Below are 20,823 nucleotides of genomic sequence, written 5' to 3'. Positions count from 1 at the left end.
ATTAACAAACTAGACACTCTCTCTCATCACTGGAGGCAGTGTGGATAAACATAAATAGATGGAAAGTGGGCTTTGGAATCCAAAAGACTCATGATTTTATTTTGGTTTTTCCCTGTATTGCTGTGGGAAAGTGGATTAATGTGCCTTATGGAGATAATGTTTTCTGTTTCCAGCATTGTAGTGCACAAAGCAGATGCCCCTTATTTATTTCTTTCTCTTTTTCTGTTGTAAGTATTTATCATATACTATATGATAAATTATTACTATTTTGAGTATTACTGGTTTCGGTAAATATAAAATATTTATCAAGGTCCTTCTGTGTGCAAGGCAATGGGCTCAGCACTGGTTCAGTGCTCATTGTGGGGTTTCTTTTCCTTTCCCTGCTCTTAAGCTTCCTCCCTCCCACCATCCTCTAGATGAAATGCAAACCCAAACCATAGTCTATTTAGAGGTTGCGGCGCATGGCCATCTTCGATGTAGCAGTCCACTCTGAATTTAAATTTGTCACCATTTTCCTTAGAGGGAATGAGAGAGAAAATGAATTTAATTTAGCATAAAAAATAAACATTTCTGGGCGCTGGAAATGTCTGTGGTGTTTTAAGAGCTGTTATCATTAATCAGTCAAGCATGTTTACCCATACCCATGATTGCTTATGAAACTGAACCACACACACTGAGCTCTTCAATGAGAGATGGCCACCAAAATCTGAGGCAAAGGTTTATGTTCCCAATAATCATTATATGCCTTGACTGGCTCATGAATGTAACTTCTTTCATACTATGCTTTTCATGGCTAAAAGGTGACATTAAACAGTAGTTCAGAGTATCGTAAAGCAATATTTGTACTGTTGTTACCTTGTGATTCTTAATTTTTCCCCACAGCATTTTCTTGTGTTTGTGCTTTTTAGTAGTTTATCCTGTTATAATTTTGAGAGGCAACACCTTCTTCAGAAATATCTTTATTATAGTTGTAAAATGGCCGTGGTAATTATTATCATTGGCTAATTCTTACCACACAAAAGGGTTTGGCATGGCCTGAGAGGAGAAACTTACTTAGCAGTCAACAAGGCATGGCAGGCTTACAGTATCCATAGTAACCTCGGAATGCATGGGAGTCTGGAGTGAGAGGAGAGCTAGTGAAATATCCCTTGAATGTGCTTCTACAACAAACAAAAGAAACTTTCCTAAGAAGTTAAGGCAAAAGGGAAGCCCAACACAGAAAATATTAAACCTTAACAATAAGTTTTTTTCTAAGGTATTTTCTTAACAGAAAAATAAGGTTCTATTTAGAACAGAATTTGGCCCAAGTCAGTAAGTGTTATTATCATTATTATTTGTGAATTAAGCAACTAGGTGAATTTGGCACCACTTACTGTGATGGAGAAGACTGGAGGAGGAGTAGGTTTCGGGGAAAATATCAGGAATTCTATTTTGGAAGTGTTAAGTCTAAGATGTTCATTAGATTTTTAAGCAGAGTTGTTGAGCTAGACATAAGAATCTGGAGTTGCAGGGAAGAGGCCAGAACTTGGATATGGATTTGATCTTTAAAACAAGAGTCCTGAATGAGATCATGAATATGGAGAGGCTGGGGAAAAAAGGAAGAGCCAGGAGGAGGAGTAAAAAGAAGGAACCAGTAGTGTTGGAGGGAAATAAGAATGCATTTTCTAAGGGAACTAGTAACTCAAGGAAGAAGTGTGGTCAACTGTGTTAGTTCTTACTGAAAATTCAAATGAAGTGGGTTTCAGGCTCGACATGGAATGTGGTAAATGCAGGTAACTGGTAACTTAGATAGGAGGGGCTTCAGTGTCAGATCAGAAGCCTGCATGGAGTGAACCATGGAAAACAGGGAAGTGAGGAAGTGCAGACAGCTCAGTAAAAGACAGCAGCCAAGCACAGGCCCCAGACCCTTCCTATTCTTATTGCCTAGGTCTGCGCAAGCTTGAGCTCTTCAAACCCTTAACCTTCAGATTGGCACTTCTCTGAGGCCCATGGTATTTTCAATTCCTTCCCAATTCTTTAAGAAGGATTGAGAAACAACAGGGATTGTTCTGTTGCTTAAAAGTAGTGAAGCCAACTGACATACTCACCTAAATGATGCACAAATTGGCACAAAGAAATTTGTGGGTGTAATTTGGAAGTTAAGAGATAATGTGTCCTAAAACTGATCTAGATCCTAAATCCTAAAATCAATATAGATTATGCTCTTCAAGTAAACAAAATTTTTTTTACCCTTTAAAATGATTATAATGTGCTTACTATGTAAAATAAATAATATATCTGTAACAGCAATGAAGAACAATTAGACAAATCATGTAATTTTGGAGGTCATCATTGATGCTTCTTAACCTAACAGATCTTCTTTCCTGTTGTGGACTGAATTTTGTACCCCCCCCAGCCCCCCCCCCCCCCGCCATATTTATATGTTTGAAGCCCTAACCCCCAACCTGACTGTCTTTGGAGATAGAGACTTCAAGGAGGTAATGTAAATTAAATGAAGTCATAAGGACAGAGCCCTAATCCAATAGGACCAATGTCCTTAAAGAAGACACACACACACACACACACACACACACACACACAACAGTGAGAGGACAGTAAGATGATGGCTATCTGCAAGACAAAGGGAGAGGCCTCAGGAGAAAACACCCTGACAATACCTTTGTCTTGGACTTCCAGCCTCCAGAACTATGAAAAGTAAATGTCTGTTGTTTAAGAAGCTCGGTCTATGGTATTTTGTTACAGTAGCACCAGCAGACTAAGACACTCCCATTTTCATTTACCTAGCTGATCAATTCTAGTGCTGTAATATCTCTTGAATTTATTCACTCTCCACCAAGCTCACTGCTGGGGCCTTATTATCTCTTTCTTGAACAATTAAAATAGTCTTCATATTGGTCTTGTGTCTGCTGTAATCAACTCACCCTTCATACTCTAATTCTTTAGCCTCAGGGACCAAAGCCAGGAATATAGAATTGGAATCAGAGTTTCCCTTTAAGGCACTTCTGGTCTTAGGGAACTAGAGGAAATCTGAGGAGGATACTCACTGGGGCACAGGCTCTGAAGCACTGCGAGTATACCAAAGAAGAAGAAACAAACCATATACCCAGAGACGTGTTGGGGAAGGGGCAAGTCATAGCATTCATGGCATGTGAGTTGGGCATGTTGCCAGTCACAGGCCAAGGAATTTATTCATTTATTGACTTGTTCAATAAGTATGCTATGTAATGAACACTTGACACCTAGAATCTAGTGGTGAATAAGCAAGAAAGGATCCCTGACTTTGTTGAGCTTACATTCTGATGGATGGAGATACAATACATACATAAAATCAATAAGGTGGCTTATATTTCTAAGTTTCTTTCTTTCTTTCTTTCTTTCTTTCTTTCTTTCTTTCTTTCTCTCTTTCTGAGAACAAATGGGTAAGGACAGAGAGTGGGGAGCAGAGGATCTGAAGCAGGCTCTGTGCAGCAAAGAGCCCAATGCAGGGCTTGAATGCACAAACTGTGAGATCATGAAGGGAGATAAAGTTGGATGCTTAACCAACTGGGCCACCCAGATGTCCCAATAAGGTGGTTTAAAATAGGGAAAGGTGCTAGGAACATTATGAAAAAGAGTAATGGGATAGTAGAAGGGGCTTCTTTTGGCAGAGTGGTCAGGGAAGTAGTCAGAGAAAGTGACAGTGCACTTGAGATATGAAAGATGAGAAGGAGCTAGCAATGCATAGGGAGTCAAATGCCAAGCACAGGAAACAGCTCCTGACAAAGCAGATAAGATGGATGAAACATAGGCAGGAGTGGAGGAAATGTAGATGTAGATGTTTGGCAAGAGCTAGGTGATGGAGTGTCTTGCTGGCCATGGGGTATGGAGAGTTGTATCTTCTTCTAATTTGAGTGGGCAGCCACTGGAGGGTTGGAAACTGGGAAATAAGATTCTACCTATCTAACTCTATAATTTTTTTTAGAAATGGAGAGAGCAGAAGCGGGGAGGGAGAGGCAGAATATTTTCTCTCTCTCTCTCTCTCTATATATATATATATACATAGATAGATATGTTATATATCTATATCTCTCTCTCTATATATATAGATATATATATAGATATGTATAGATATATAATATAGATATCTGTATATTCTTATGATATCTATATAGATATATCTATCTATCTGTATAGATCTATAGGTAGATAGATAGAGAGATAGAATCTTAAGCAGTGTCCATGCTCAACACGAAGCTCAATGCAGGGCTCAGTCCCATAACCCTGGGATCGTGACCTGAGCCAAATTCAAGAATCAGAGGCTTAAGCAACTGAGCCACCCAGGCACTCCTGACTCTATACTTTTAAAAGGTTTTTCTGGGGACACCTGGGTGGCTCAGTCGGTTAAGCATCTGACTTCAGCCCAGGTCATCATCTCACAGTTTGTGAGTTTGAGCCCTGCATCAGGCTCTGTGCTGACAGCTTCAGATTTTGTGTCTCCCTCTCTCTCTGCCCCTCCCCAGCTCATGCTCACACTCTGTCTCTGTCAAAAATACATAAAAAAAATTACAACTGTGAGGAGATGGCAGTTTCAGAATTTATCCTGGTGGTAAAGTGGCCAGGATTTGCCATTGGATGGGATATGCTTGTGAGGAAAACAGAGAAGGTGAATCTGACTCCTGGCATTTTGTGGATGCTGATGCAGTGAACTGGGAAGTATAAGCAGGATTCAGGGAACAGAGCTAAAGCTACAGTTTGGCTTTAAATATGAGGTACTTTATTAGATATTAAAGAAAGGGAGGCTGGTTAAATGTGTCAAATGCCACTTAGAAAGTAAGTAAAGAACCCAGGAGGGATCTCTGGATTTTGCTAGAGGAAAATAATTGGTGCTGTTGATAAATGCCAGTTTAGCTGAGTCATGGGAATGGCAACTGCTTTAAACCGAGTGTGTTAAATAAAGAGAGAATGTGAGATGAGAATGTGGAAATTTTGCTGGGAAGATGAATAGACAAATAGGGGTAGGGTAGCTGGAGGACATGTAGGGTAAAGAGTGATGCCGTTTATGATGAACAAGAATTAAGTTGGTGTGCATGCTGTTGGGAATGGTGTGTTCAGACTGAAGGGGCTAGGTTCTGAAGTAGGAATGAGAAGGGAATTGGAGCATAAATAATTATGCTGAAAAAGCTAAAGTTGGAGAATTGAAGTTTTCTCCTAAAATGAATATTGCTATTGTAAGGAGCTTGACTGTTTAAAAAGTTGAATATGTTTAAACCTTTGCAAAGGTACATAATTTTCTAAGTCTGTAGATAATCTACTAATTTTGTAGATCAGACCATTCATAATTAAAGCACTAGCTTTTGTATTTCTGTGTTATGAATATTAAACACTGCTTTGATAGTACTATATCAAGATGTATACTATAAGGATTCACATTAAAATTATAATTTTAAGGAATAGTTTAAAGAATGTAATGATATTCAAATATTACATTAGAGATTTAGTAAATAAAAAGTAAATACCCTGTATGTATTTCTAGCAGATTAATAAAAAGGTGATTTTTTTGTAGAGGGGGGTCAGGTAACAGTAAAAGAGTAATTTTTGAGTTTGAAAATTCACATTAAATTCTGTTGCACAGACTTTGGAAATGCCCTGTTGCTCTCCAGCTCCAAAACTGCCACCACTAGAGGGAGTATGAAAGGCCTCTGAATGGTCAAGGATTCTGAAACTTGGACAAAATTTAAGCAACTTTTGCATCATAACAGTTATAGCTTACTCATTGCTACCTAGAATTTCCTAGGGTGCAGATTTAATAGTAATGGCCAAAAAGCTAAAGTTGGAGAATTAGTTTTTCCCCTTATTTGAATATTTCTCTTATAAAAGCATGTGTGGTTAAAAAATTCAACATTTTTAAACTTTTGCAGAGACATATAAGTTCCTAATGTGTATAGAGATTAAAAATTATCTCAGGGTCATGAGTTCAAGTCCCACGTTGAGCATAGAGCTTACATAAGCTTACTTATTTCCAGCGAAATACTGATATATTTTGAAATAAACTTCTCTGTTGTATTCTGTATTTAACCAACCTTAATGGGGAATAAAAATATAGGATTTCACTGCTATTTCTTTGTGGAATTAAAGCTATGGATATCCCCTTCCCTTTCTTACCAGTCTGTTCTCTGATTTTAAACATTCAATAAGTTCCCAGCCAAGGAATGCATTTTTTCCCTTTTGATATTTTTCTGTGGTTCCTTATTATCGTTTATAGAATATACTGTGGTTCTGTTTACCTCTGCCTGCAGCTTCCAGACCTTTGTGGTTTCCTCTACAGCTGTGGGTATTTCTCATGTGAAACCATAGGTCAGTACAGAACCACAAAACTGATCCTGACAATTAGAATTTTAGCCACTGTCCTGTGGGGTTTTCAGAGCCACAACTGACTCCGTATTTTAAATCCAGATCCTTAAATTACTACCATCTGATGTTAGGCATCATTATTTTAGAACAATCATGGTTTCTCCAGGGGGCCTAGGTAAGCCTTTCTTCATTTTATTTAACGTTAGTGTGCACCTATCTTTAAATGAAGCTTCACAAATACTCTCACTAGGTGTGAGATCTATGAGAATGAGGATTTGGTTTTTGCTGTGTGTTCTGGCACCTGTCCACATCACTTAGTATGTTGCCTTTGTGGCATGAATGCATCTTTACTTAGGTCACATTTTGAGCAATGGGTCTCAAACCTTAGTAAGCGCCAGAATCTGCTAAAGAGCTTGATAAAATACAGATTGCTGGGTTCTACCCCCAGAGTTGCTGATTCAGTAGGTCTCGGAGGGGCATTAAAGAAAAAATTGATCATGACATTTGTTAAAAGCGGTAGGAAAGACTTTATTCAAGGGGGCTACTTTAACAGGGTTTTGTAGGAGAGGAGAGAGATTGGGCTTAACTCTGAATACAACAAGGGAAAGTGGGAATTTACAGCTAAGGAGCAGAGTGGGGGTGGTACTCAGTGATAGAAAATTACTAAAAGGAAATATCAGGAGTGAAGGAAGATTCTGACTAAACCAACCTAACAGGATTCTTTATGAAGGCAGGCTAGAGTGATCAGATATAGGAGGGGCTTGGTGCTGAAACCTGATTAGATATTGAGGGTGGGAGAATCTGGCTAAACCAACTTAGCAGGATTCTTGCTAAAACTGGACAATGCAGAGAAACACACGGGAACCCAAAATTCAGGGCCTGAGAAAAGAGTTTGGAGGAACCTGACTGAAGTTTGGTCAAGGAGAGAGTCTTTGTAAGGGGGTGAGAATTTGTATTCCTTACATGTTTCCAGGTGATGATGCTCTTGGTCTGGGAACCAAGTTTCAAGACCCACAGGTTTAGAATATTATGAGTTCCATCAAGAAGAAGAGTTGTTTTAGAGTTCAACTCAGACTGAAAGAGCTGGAATTGCTATTTCAACTTTTGGCTGATCTACTTGCGGAAAAAGACTTTGTTAGAGGTAATATTTAACTTCTAGCTGAGTAAGACATGTAGTACCTGTCAATGCAATGGGAGCCATGAGCATGGAGAATGGCAGAGACCCAGTCAGATTGTTAGTTTGGAAGAGAGTGTTAATTTTGTTATTAATAGTGTGACAGTGTTTAAAGTATGAATTATTAACTAAGTGTGATTTTTAACAATGGAAGAGTTTGCCTGAATATTATGGTCAGGGAAAGTGTTACTTTCCTCATTCATTTTTGTGGTGCAGGTTTGGTCCTCCCTTTGAGGTAGCAAGCACGGACTGGTAGGAGAATTGAACTTTGGTCCCCATCCTCACATATCTCTCTGGGCAGCAACCTGGGCTCTTCACCTCTGAGTGAAGTCTGCCTGACCACTCCCTCACTCAGCCTGGGCTCCAGGAGGCTGACCCTGAGTCAAATTCCATAGACAGCCTGGACTTTTTTTTTTTTTAACCTATTTGTTTGTTTGTTTTTTTTAACCTATTTGTTTGTTTCTTTAAAGACACCTATATACACAGCTTCTAAATTCATGCTTCTCAAATAGGTTATGTGTGATCCCTGCCATGTGCTAGGGAATATGGGAAAGTACAGGATCAGCATGGCACTTGCTGGAGTGATAATTCTATTGGAGATTTTTGGTGGAACCAGGATGCCATCTGTGCTCTGTGCCCCACCATCATCCCTCTGACTTCTGCTGCAGGGTGGGGCACTTTCCTTGTGCATGCTTCACCACCACCCCAGGCTCACTCCATCTCTCAGCTCCTCTACAATGGGCTTTCTCCAAAACAGAAGTTCTTCCTCACCTAGAACTTAGACACTTTGGAAATGCCAAAGGAATTAATGCCCCTGGCATTGACTCTTAGTCAGTGAGGCCAGGAATCAGTGCATATATTCCCCAGCTTCCAGTCCTTCAAAAGGTCAATTCTCTGAGGTGCACTCTGTGTAATTTCTCAAAAGATCTCAACGAAGTTCAATTCCATTGGCCCACAGTTGCAGTCAGCTTAACGATACACTCTTCATGGCTTTCTTTCCTTCTCCATCTCCTTCCCTCTGCTCTCTCACTTGCATGGGGAAAATTCAAAACTATGATACACAATACTCAATATCACTCAAATGCAAAATAAGTACTCTGTAAAATTTACACAAAATTTTAAAATACACAATGGCACTTAAAAAATTGAGGATGGAGCTGTAGTGTGGTACTAGGCATTCTCCTTTCTGTCCGTGGGGGAAGAAAATAGAGGATGGTAGCTCTAAATTCTACAGAAGATTATTTATTTGCTGCCTGTTTTCTTACTGCACATTCACACCTCAAACTCTTGCACTTTGGCTTCAGACCCCACCTTTCCACTGAATCTCCTAATAAGTAACTTCTGATCAGCCAGACCCAGTGGACAGTTTTGAGTTATTTTCCTAGACCTCTATATTGCTTTTGACAGTGATACCTTCTGTCTCCTTGAAATTTCCTTCTCACTTGTTATGTTGGATGTAAACTTTGTGGTCTTTCTCTACATGCTTGATTCTTCCTTTTCTTGTTTAAATCCACTGACATGTAGCTTTTCTGCTCACATTGTCTTATAAATCATGTTGCGCTTATTTGGGCTATTTATTTTCAGTTGCCTTAATTTAAAATACAAACTAAAAGGCAAATCACTTAAAAAAATAAATTTTCTTATTCTGTATTGTTTACGTTTGTATCAGAAAAGAAATGGGATTGGAACACATAGAAAATTCAGACTTGACTCCAGACATGATGTAGCACTTCTTATAGCATTCCAAGCACAGAATAAGTGACCAACATGTCAAATGATATGATTTGTCATTTTTGAACCATGTATAAGCAGTGACCTGCTTGATACCTAGTAAATTTAGTAGGTGGTTATATGTATGTAGGTGTAATCTGTGTAAGAGATCATAGTCTAGTGTATTTAACCTGAGAATAATGATGGGGAAAACATTTGATACTCAAGAAATGAGATTTACATGTCTTAATAAGATTGTAATATTGTTCTCCTGAAGTATATCCAATATTACAAGCAAATGCATTTACACGAAAAGTTTGAAAAATGTATTTTAGCATAATAATCCCAAGCAGGCTATCATTTTCAGGGCAGAAATGCCCAGAGTTGACTAGCCATCAAAATACAGATGTTTTAAAGATAAGAAGGAACAATCTTAACCTGCAGTTGAAAAAAAACTTGTCACGGTGACATGATTATTAGACTTCTTGTTGTTTTCAAAAAAATGTAGATTGAGAAGTTATAATTTCATCAGAATACATACTTTATTCCAAGTATCTATTTTAATAATCATTTAAAATTTTTGTTCAAAGTAATCAGAAATGTCCCATCTTCTCTAGCAATAATTTATCTTTTATAGGAAGGGCATTCATTTTTCAGAGACAAAGTCACTAATTATTTTACATGTGTTTGTTTTTCTGTATTCATTGATTACCCCCTCCTCTCCTCTGATCTCCCTTCTTTTTCTCCCCTTTCCTTCCTTTTTCTCCTTTCCCTTTCTCTTCTTGACACTCCAAGTGCTCAAATTTTTGTATCAGTTAACTGTTTGTACCTTCCATCTTTATAAACATCATGCTTTTCCCTTTAGCTCATGACTAAGTTCCTTGGCCAAGTGCTTTATGGAAGTGTTGGGAATAGAAATGTCACATAAAAATGGAATGAGTTGTGAAAACAGTCAGTTCCCATCTCTCCTAAGATAGGCAAATCTTTGAATGACCTCCTTGGGAGGAAAGAGCCTAGGGCATATTCTGATTTGTAGCACAAAGTTCAGGATATTGAATGAAATACAGTTACGACATGATTAAAAATGAAGTGCATTTCAGACATCTTTAAATGTCCAAATGGCACTAAGACAAATTTTACTATATTCATGGTTATTCTTTTTACTATTTCACTTTCCAGTTATTCACCATGAATCTTATGTGAAATCTATGGCAGGATGAGACAAAGCAAGAGCAGGAAAAGAGCTCAATTAATACTTCAAAGCCATTGTCATTTTCCTTGCCAAAGATGGCATTGTTAGGGTGAACATATATAAACTTTCTTTCCCACTGAGTAGACCACGTGGAAAAATGCTTTATTTTTTCTTATAAGAATAAAATTGCAATCTTTCAACAGAACATGTTGATTATGCCATCTGGCACATAATTTCTATGCTTAAATTAAGCTGAGAAATAAATTCAGTGTTGAAAGATATTATCCGTTTAACATTTTTTTGCCTTCAAGCAATTTGAGAAAGTAGGACAAAAAATAAATTGTTTTCATTTCTTAGTATGTGAATCATATATTTCTTGAATATTTTCTTCCACATAGAGGAAAATTATAATTTATAAGTGGATAGCTATGATCTACTGGGATTTCTAGTCCTGTAGTTATGCCAAAACTATACTGTATTACAGGAACCTACCCTGAGAGATCAGGTGATTGTCAGTTGGAGATTAGCATCAGTTAATGGATGGTGTAATTAACTGAGAATAAAGAACGCTCGTAAGGAGTTGCTTATATTTTGTTTGGACTTTTCTTTATTAAGCAGTTTGTGACTTCAGGTTGTTGCCAATACTAAAGGCACAAATAAATGAGTGTAATATACACAAATTAGGCTGCATCTAGGGCTACCTACCAAAGTTAAGTAACTAGCAGGTGGTGGAAACTCAAAAAGAGTGGAAATGTCTACCTTTTAACTGGGGAAGGAGGACTCCTTCAACAGGATCTCTTCGTCAGTTTTTTCTTTCCCTCTCTCTCCCTGTGAAGATATAAATCAATGCTCAGTCACCTAAGAACTTCCTAGTGAACAGTTTAAGTCAAGAATAATCTTTGACCAGCCTATAGCTGCTAAGACAGCATGGAGTTGATCAATGAGTGGTAGTAGCAGGAAGCTCAAACATTTGGAACAAATTGCCAGCAAAAGAGAGCTTTGAACTGAATGTATACATTCATATGGCAGAAAAACCGGGGAAAGATAACAATTAGAATTTCTCCTTTCGTTATTTAAAAAATTATCTTTAAAATAATGATTACCTTTAAGCTTTGCTGCTTTTTAAAATGGTTTTTAGGGGGGTTATTTATTTTTGAGAGAGAAAGAGAGAAAGGCAGAGGCAGAGAGACAATCCCAGGCAGGCTCCACGCCTCTAGCGCAGAGCCCAACACAGGGCATGATCTCACAAACTGTGAGATCATTACCTGAGCTTAAATCAAGAGTCAGACTCCTAACCAATTGAGCTACTCAGGCACCCCCTTCTGCTTTAATTAAGGAACAAAGAATGGGAAATTTACACTTATTGGGGGAGAACGCATCATCTAGGTTTAGCCATCTGGAGTCACACTATCCTGAGTCTTTGATGCCCACCTGCCTATTGAGGTCTTGGCACATCTGTTGACTGCCTGGGGCACTCAGGAGAAAAGAAAAGTTAAATGCTTTCCTATCAAAGGAAGTGTATGAAGTAACTGCAAGCACTGCAAATGGAGATTTTAAGAAAGTCTAGATTCTAGTTCTAGCTCAGAGATAGATTCAGAATAGATTTGGAAAATAGATACTATAATTTTTGCTACAAGGACTTTGCATAATGATAATAACAAAAATGACAATAATAAAAACAATACTTTTCACAGCACTTAGTTTTCAAAGCACATCATATGAACTATGAGCTGTGCTTCCCATTAACCTGTTATAAGCGAATATAGTAGAGAAAGAACATAACAGTAGATGCAGAATTGGAGAAAGATTCAGGATTTGGGAACTGAGGAAGCTGAAGTGCTCTGTCCACTGTGGAAAAATGACATATACTTGGCACATACGCTTAGGATATGCTCTCTCACTATGGTACTAATTGAAAATCATGGTAGAATTTTACAGTTAAAATGTAGAAATACTATGGTCAGAATATTTTATGAAAGGGCCCAAACACATAGTAAATTAAGATTGATTTGCATGAAATTTTGCAGATACCCAGATGACAATTGTTTTTATAAAGGCAAAAAATTAACCATGGGAATGAAAGTCCTCTTAGAAGCTGCTCTGTAACTTCATTGAGTCTGAGACATGAGGAACAGAGAACACATGTATAGAAGCCCCTTTCAAGGCTTTGCACTCTGCTGCTGTCCTGGCAAGCTCCTCGTGACTCTAGAACAGTCCTCCTGAGCATGGCTCTGTGCATTGTGGGAATTGGACCCCATACTCTTGGCTCTCAAAACTGAGAAAGAGAGGGGATAGAGGAGGGAGAGGCAGAGAGAGAAAGGCCAGGCAAGAAATTAGAAAAGATCAAAGGTACATTGACCAAAAAAGATGAAAGGCACTTTGGCAAAGACAAGCATGACCCACTGCTCCTGCTAGAAAACTCGAGCTGATGAAACATTTCAGAAGGATTAGTATATATAAGTGCACCTGGGAAAGAATTTCTCTGATGCCTTAGCTTTCAGACCATTTTAGCAATGAATCAACAAGTCCCATTTGTAGAAAGAAGAAAGCTAATGTAATGAACAATAAAAGCACAACTCCAGGACTCACCTCATTACTTCAGAGATGCACAGCCAGACCTTTCTTGCACTTAACCAGCCCTTTAGTTCAAGTGTTCAGTATCATTGAAGCCACCAGGACCTTCTCCAATTTTTCTATTTGTTCAAGAAATTAATTTTAAAAAGTGAATTAGAAGACTTTTAAGTTCAAACTCAATGTGTTTCATCTCTTTGCCATGGTTTATAGTCCTAGCAATGCCTCCCGGCTCTCCTGACCACTTTTGCTAACCATTGCCAAACACTACAAGATACAAAAAATGATAGAAAATGAATTACCCACGTTTTTAAGGATGGGGAAAGGCATGAGCTAAAGAAATTCTAATAAAATTCTGACTCATATACAATTTGACCTCCCTACCTTTGCAATATGAAATTTACATTTTATATGCAATTTCCATGGCAATTTACAGGTGTTAAATTAGGAACAGGAGTAGAGTACAGACAAGGGGATAACCTAATATAACAGCAATAGAGTTCAAACAAAGTTTGTTTCCTTTTTTTATATTATCATCTGGGTATCTGCAAAATTTCATGCAAATCAATCTTAATTTACTATGTGTTTTGGCTCTTTTATAAAATATTCCAACCATAGTATTTCTACATTTTAACAGTAAAATTCTCCATAAATGGGGCACTTATTACATTTTTTTAATATGTAGAATGATTCAGTTACTACAAAAGTCCTGAAGAAGAAATATTTACTCCAGGTAGAGTAATCTAGTTTTTTTTTTACCAGTTCCCAAGGGCATTGCTAATACCTTGTATTATTCAGACTTAGAGAAACATACTAGGAAGACAGTGTTAGAGCATGCTGTCCCTAGTATTTCTCTCATATGTTTCTACCGCAAATCTAGGTTAATTTGGACCCAGCTCTACTGATAAACGAATTGTAAAACTAAGTGAGCACTTTGTAAAAACTCTCAGGTAGATTTGGGCTAAATCAAAAGATTTTGTCGATAACCCAGTTCTGAGTTTGAAAGAGCCTTGTCTCATTTCTATCTTGAAATTTACTCTTTCACATTCATTTTGGTGGATGGCTGAGGGGAGGCAATTGAGTGATAAGCAAACCTTCTCTGGCCATCATAGTTTCAGTGGTTGGAAGAAAATTAAGGATTAAGCTAGGGAGCTTATTCTCAAATGATGGTTGATTAGGCTGGTCACGTAAGAATCAAATCAGGAAAGCACTGCAAAGCCCAACATTTGGTGTTACTTAGGGAAAGCTTGAAAATTAAGAAGGCTCTTCAATTTAAGTTAGAAGGATTGGGGGTGGCGACACAGGGATTCCTTGGAAGGCCTCCTGCAAGAAGTTTTTGTAAGTGTGTGTGTGTGTATGCCCTTGTTTTTACAGGAGAATCACATTCTTCAGACCACCCGTCTATCTCGCACAGGCAGAGCACGTCATGGGTCCTGTCTCCCAAAAGTGAGTTGAACGTTATTGGGGCTTTTGCTATTGTATTGACTTGTGACTAAGAGAGATCAGTGTTGCATTATTTGGATTTAGTATGCTCAAACTCATTTCTTTTCCACATTCCACGAAGATTTCTTCCTTAAAAAAAGGGGGGATAGGAAAGCAAATTCCAGTGTTTTTATTCAAACATAATCCCTAATATCCTTTCTGGGAGCTCCCCAAAAGGACAGTTGTTTTTAAAAGGAAAGTATCAGTTAAGACATACCATGTCACTAAAGGGACCTTTAAAAAGTCATTTGGCCTCCTAGCAGGACCACACTCAAAGCAGAGATCACAATCTATCCCTTTCTTTAAAATCTCCAAAGTGTTTTTGAAACAGTTAGTAATAATAAACAAGATAAAGAGAATCCAGGTGGCATGGCCACTGGGGCACCAACAGCAGCTCCTTTATATGTTAGGTGTCAGCCAATTTGCAGAACAAAGCTGACCACATTTTATAAGTAGTATTTTAAGAAGTGAAGTATTATGTACCTTTCAGAACATGTGCTTCTATTTATTCTTTGTCAGCATGCTGGGGCACCTGTGTTAGTTTTATGCCACTGCATGCAGATTTTTTGACAAGTAGAATTCTGGTGAGTTCCAGCTGTTATTTCACCTGTGTGAGCACAAGAGCAAAAAACCCCTGGAACTTTGAATCTGAAGCACTAAAATTATTTGGAAATTACCACCACATTTGTAATATATTAATTCTATGTATTAAATGCCCAATTAAGACATATTGGTTCTTCTTAAGGGTAACAACAATGACTAAAAATGAGCAAATATATTTGTAAGGTTAATATGTGCTCATTATGGTTGTAGTGAGAAAACAAAATAAGAACTGGATATCTTCGTGATATATGTTATTTACATAGCTACGATGGTCATTACTTATTATCCACCAAGTACTGTGCTAAGCACTGCACATGCATTATCCAGCTGAATACTTCTAATAACCCTATGATCTGATAGAGCTATCAGATCCTCATTATCTAAGACAAAGAAATAGAAACTTTAAAAGGTCTGCCAAACAATAAGTCAGATAATGTACTCAAACCCAAGCAGTCTGATTTCAGAGCCTGAAGTCAAACCACTGCACTAGTATCTCACAGAGGATGGGAGCCAGAATGCCAGATGTGAAATACTTTCAGGTAGAACATGGATGAAACATGTACAACTATCAAGAAAGGTTTATTTATTCTTTGTATGTATCAGAGAAAAAAAAACTAACTAGCCAATCCACCTATTTCCTCCACCTCCACCATTACTACCATCCCACTCCTCACGGCCCCCTTAACTTTAGAAACCTTCTAAGTGGTTCCCAGAATTTCTACTCCAAGGTCAGTTCACACAAAAGCCTGAGTAATGATTATGAGTGAAAAACATTTAATGTCATTCCCCTGCTAAAAATTCTCCAATGATTTCTCATTATATTCAAAAGAAAATCCAAACTTCTTCCCAGGACCTATGAGATCCTATCTGTTTTGGACCTTGCTTGACCCTGAAGTCTCACCTCCAGGCCTCTCTGGCTTCCTTTCTTTGTTTCAGCACATCAGCCTTCTTGCTATTCCTCGAGTATTTTCACAATGGGGCATTTACCATTCTGTTTTCCATTGCTGAGGCCTTCATGGGTTTGCAGTCAAGTCTCCATTCAAATATCACTACTTCAGAGGTCATTTACTCTACTCCATCTTCCCCTCCCCCCCACTTTCCTTTAGCTTTCTTCATAGCACTTAGCTAACATTGTATTTGTAGAATGCCCTGTATTGATTGATTGGCTGATTGATTACCTTCTTCATTAGAATGTAATCCTCATGACAGAGGATTGTTATAGTTGTATTTTAAGCTCCCCAAAATGTGTCACAAAGTGTGTGATAGACACATATTTTTTAAATTAATTCATGAATCAAATGGATGATTTCATAGTTACTATCACTTGGAATGAAGATAAAGATAGGTTTACAAAGAAATATATTAAGGGAATTTAAAGAGTTCTATTAAGAAGGGATAGTACAATGGAGCTGATGAAAATCATGAAAGTAGAATAAGAATACCTAAAGTTTGGACAACATTGTTTATGTTATATTCCATGTAATTAGTTAAAAGTGAGGTTATTGCATTTTCTGTAAACTCTAAATGATGAATAAGATTCATACATAAAATAAGTCCATCAGTTAAAGCTATATACCTGCCTATGTAGACTAGTAAATTTCTGTAGAAGGTTAGGATTGCATTTAGAATTTGAGTAGCTAGCATTATTAAATAAACTGAGAAATCTTATTATAACTCCTTCTGAAATCCCTAGGACAAATGACACTAACTGATCTACAGATAAATAAGTTTCTATCCCATTTAGAAACAGCAGTGGCTAGTTAATAATATCTTTTTGTTTTCATTTCACTGTGTATCAACTTCTGTATACTATCAACTTCTATAAGCTAGATAAAGTGTTGAATTAATAGTTGGATGAAACCAGTAAGAAACCAGTGTGATAAAAGAGAAAATTGATTATTTTACTTAAGTTTATTTTACTATTGAGCCAGTTAAGGAAATTGTTATGGACCAAAATCAGAGTGCAAGTAGATAATTTTTAGTCCACATAACTCTGCTTCTACAAAGGTGGCACATAGAGGAAACACATGCAAATTACAGTTTTCAATGCTGAGATTGCACTGAGATTTTATAATTCAGCATGTAAAGAAAATATAATGCTAAGAATTAAGTTGACTCTTTTGGGGATTTTGAGCTGCTTTATGAATATAGAGTTTATTATAAGTTAGTAGTAGCTGCATGAGGTTGAACGTCTCCGTCTTGGTGGGTGTTTAGGTCCATTGCCATCACTCAGTGTTCCTTCACTGCTCACTTTCATCATCACCACAGCATGCTTTAGCTTCTCTCAATCATGATGCTAATTGCCTTTCATCATTCCTGTAGTGAACATGTACTATTAAAAATACCAATAATTAAATCTCTCACCAGAAGAAATTAAAAGAACTTGAAGGTTTAAGGATTTTAAATGGAGAGAAAAAACAGGGTATGGAAAGTAACCTAAGAATGGCAGCTGCTAACTGATTGCTTGACTCATTCCCAGCATTGGGTTTCTTCTTTGGGGAGTGTGTTGAAACATTGTTTGGAGGGTTTTGGCAAGATCTATTGGAAATAAGGGATTTTTCTATAATGTTTATTTGATTCAAAAAGTGGTCAAAGGGAGAAAAATCTTTGAATGAATGTACCCTGCTCTATAATTCTGATTTGGTAGCGAGGCACAGAAGACGGAGGGTTGCTGGCAATACTCCTAAATTACTGCATTGGCAAACCCTAATAATTATAGTAAATAAAAATCTTGACTAATGTCAAGAGTTCTTAGGTGTATTTTTCCTCTCATCATTATTCAAAATAGTTGACTATAGGTGGCCTTCTTTCATTCATTTATTCAAGAATATTTAGTGCATATATACTATGTGCTAGGTACTCTTCTAAGTGAGACAGAGTAGGAATGAAATGGCAGAAATCCCTGTACCTACACAGTTTACATTCTAATGGGGAAGGTAAAAAATAAAAACATTAAAAAAATTTGTGATATGTTAGATATGACAAATGCTATGGAGAAATAAAGAAGAAATAGGGGGTTTAAGCCAAAGCTTAAAGCATGTAGAACATGCTCCTGGATATATTGTATGTTAGACCACAAAACAAGTCTTAGTAAATTTAAGAAGATTGAAATCATATAAAACATCTTTTCTGACCATAATGGTATGAAACCAGGAATCAATACAAGAAGAAAACTAGAAAATTCACTAATAAATGGAAACTTAACATGTTACTGAACAACCTATGAGTCAAAGAAAATCAAAAGGGAAATTAAAAAATATCTTGAGACAAATGAAAATGGAAACATAACATACCAAAACTTATGGGATGTAGCAAAAACAGTTCTAAGAAGAAAATGATAATGATAAATGCCTACTTTAAGAAAAAAAAAGAGCTCAAATAAACAACCTGACTTTATATTTCAAGGACCTAGAAAAAGAACAAAGTAAACCCAAAGTTAGTGGAAGGAAGAAAATAACAAAGATTAGAGCAGAGATAAACAAAATAGAGACTAAAATGGCAATAGAAGAAATCAACAAAATTGAGTTGTTTTTGAAAAGAAAAAACGAAATAGACAAATCATTAGCTAGACTTGCCAAGAAAATAAAGAGAACAAAATAAAATTATAAATAAAAAAGGAGACATTACAACTGATACCACATAAGTACGAAGGACCCTAAGAGACTACTATAAGTAATTATAGACAAAAAAAAAAAAAAGAAAGAAAAAATTGGACAACCTAAAATAAATGGGTAAATACCTACAAACATACAATCAAACAAGATTGAATTGCAAAGAAATAGAAAATCTGAACAGATCAATTACTACTATAGGAGAACGAGTCTGTAATAAAAATACTTTCCAACAAGTGAAAGTATAGGACCAGATGGCTTCACTGGTGAATTCTACCAAACATTTAAAGAAGAATTAATACAAAATTTTCTCAGGCTCTTCCAAAAAGTAGAAGAAGAAACACTTTCAAACTTATTTCATGAAGGCAGCATTACCCTGATATCAAACTAATTAAGGACACTACAAGAGAAGAAAATTACAGGCAAATATGCCAGATGAATATAGTTGCATTGGCGAGCTGAATTCAACAATGGATTAAAAGGATCGTATACTATGGTCAAGTGAGATTTATCCCATGGATGCAAAGATGGTTCAGCATTTGAAAATCAATTAATACACCACATTAACAAAATGAAGGATAAAAATTATATGATCACTTCAACAGATGCAGAAAAAGCATTTGACAAAATTCAACATCAATTGGGTAAGAAAAGAAAATAAATGGCATCAAAATGTGAAAGAAAAAGTAGAACTATTTGTAGATGATATGACATTATATACAAAAAATCTCTAAAGACTCCACTGAAAAATTTAGAGCAATAAATAAGCTCAGTACAGTTGAAGGATATAAAATAAGTTGTGTTTTTATACACTAACAATGAACTACCAGAAAGAGAAATCAAGAAAATATTCCTATTTACAATTACATCAAAAGAATAGAATACCTAGGAATCAATTTAACCAATGAGGTAAAAGATCTGTACACTAAAACCTGTAAGACATTAATGAAATAAATTGAAGATGACACAAATAAAGAGTCTGTGTTCATAGATTAGAAGAATATTATTAAAATGTTCATTCTACTCAAAGCAATCTACAGATTTGATGCAGTCCCTATTAAAATTCCAATGACATTTTACACAGAAATATAACAAGCAACCCTAAAGTTTGTATGGTACTGCAAAAGACCCCAAATAGCCAAAGCAATCTTGAGAAAGAAGAAAAAAGCTGGAGGCATCACACTTCCTGATTTCAAAATATATCACAAAGCTATAGGAATCAAAACAGTATGGAATCGGCATAAAAACGGACACATAGATCAATGGAACAGAATAAAGAGCCCAGAAAGAAACGCATGCAAGTATTAAAATTTTAATACTTTTTTTAATGTTTATATTTGAGAGAGAGAGAGAGAGCAAGCATGAGGAGGGGAGGGGCAGAGAGATGGAGACAGAGGATCTGAAGCAGGCTCTGTGCTGACAGCAGAAAGTCTGATATGGGGACTGAACTCACTAACTGTGAGATCATGACCTGAGCTGAAGTCAGACACTTGACTGAGACACCCAGGCACCTCTGGTCAGTTAATTTACAACAAAGGAGCCGAGAATATAAATAGAAAAGCATAATCTTTTCAATGACTGGTGCTGGGAAAACTGGACAGCTATATGCAAAAGAATGGAACCGGGGACCCTATCTTACACAAAAATTACACAAAAATTAACTCAAAATAGTTTAAAGTCGTGAACATAAGACCTGAAACCATTAAACTTCTTGAAGGAAACATAGAAAGTTCCCTTAACATCGGTCTTGGTGATGATTTTTTTAGATTTGACACCAAAAGCAAAGGCAACAAAAACAAAAATAAACAAGTGGAACTACATCAAACAAAAAACTTCTGTATAGGAACGGTACCTGAATGGCTCAGTCAGCAGAGCATATGACTCTTAATCTGGGGTTTGAGTTCCAGCCCCAAATTGAGGGCAGAGATTACATTTAAATTTTTTTTTAATAAAAACTTTTTTTTTTTAAATCAAGGCGTCTGTACAGGAAAGGAAACCATCAACAAAATGAAAAGACAACCTGCAGAATGTGAGAAAATACTTGCTAATCATATCTGATAAGGGGGTTAATATCTAAAATGTATAAAGAGCTTCTAGAACTCATCAAAAAAACCCAATCTGATTACAAGATAAGCAGAGGAACTGAATTT

General features: G+C 36.8%; 1 long non-coding RNA gene across 1 annotated transcript in view; it reads left to right on the top strand.

The window, feature by feature from the left end:
- The first annotated feature begins 1,142 nt into the window (after positions 1-1,142).
- The window catches only part of LOC122238576, a 51,567-nt gene continuing 31,886 nt past the window's right edge, over positions 1,143-20,823 (top strand). The window contains exons 1-2 of the long non-coding RNA XR_006217534.1: positions 1,143-1,311; positions 14,352-14,423. This is a non-coding gene — a long non-coding RNA (uncharacterized LOC122238576). The remainder of the gene's footprint in view (positions 1,312-14,351; positions 14,424-20,823) is intronic.

Source organism: Panthera tigris, chromosome B2 (assembly GCF_018350195.1).
Source record: "Panthera tigris isolate Pti1 chromosome B2, P.tigris_Pti1_mat1.1, whole genome shotgun sequence".
NCBI lineage: Eukaryota > Metazoa > Chordata > Mammalia > Carnivora > Felidae > Panthera > Panthera tigris.
Note: the sequence above shows the minus strand (reverse complement) of the source record. Positions and strands in the feature narration are given on the sequence as shown.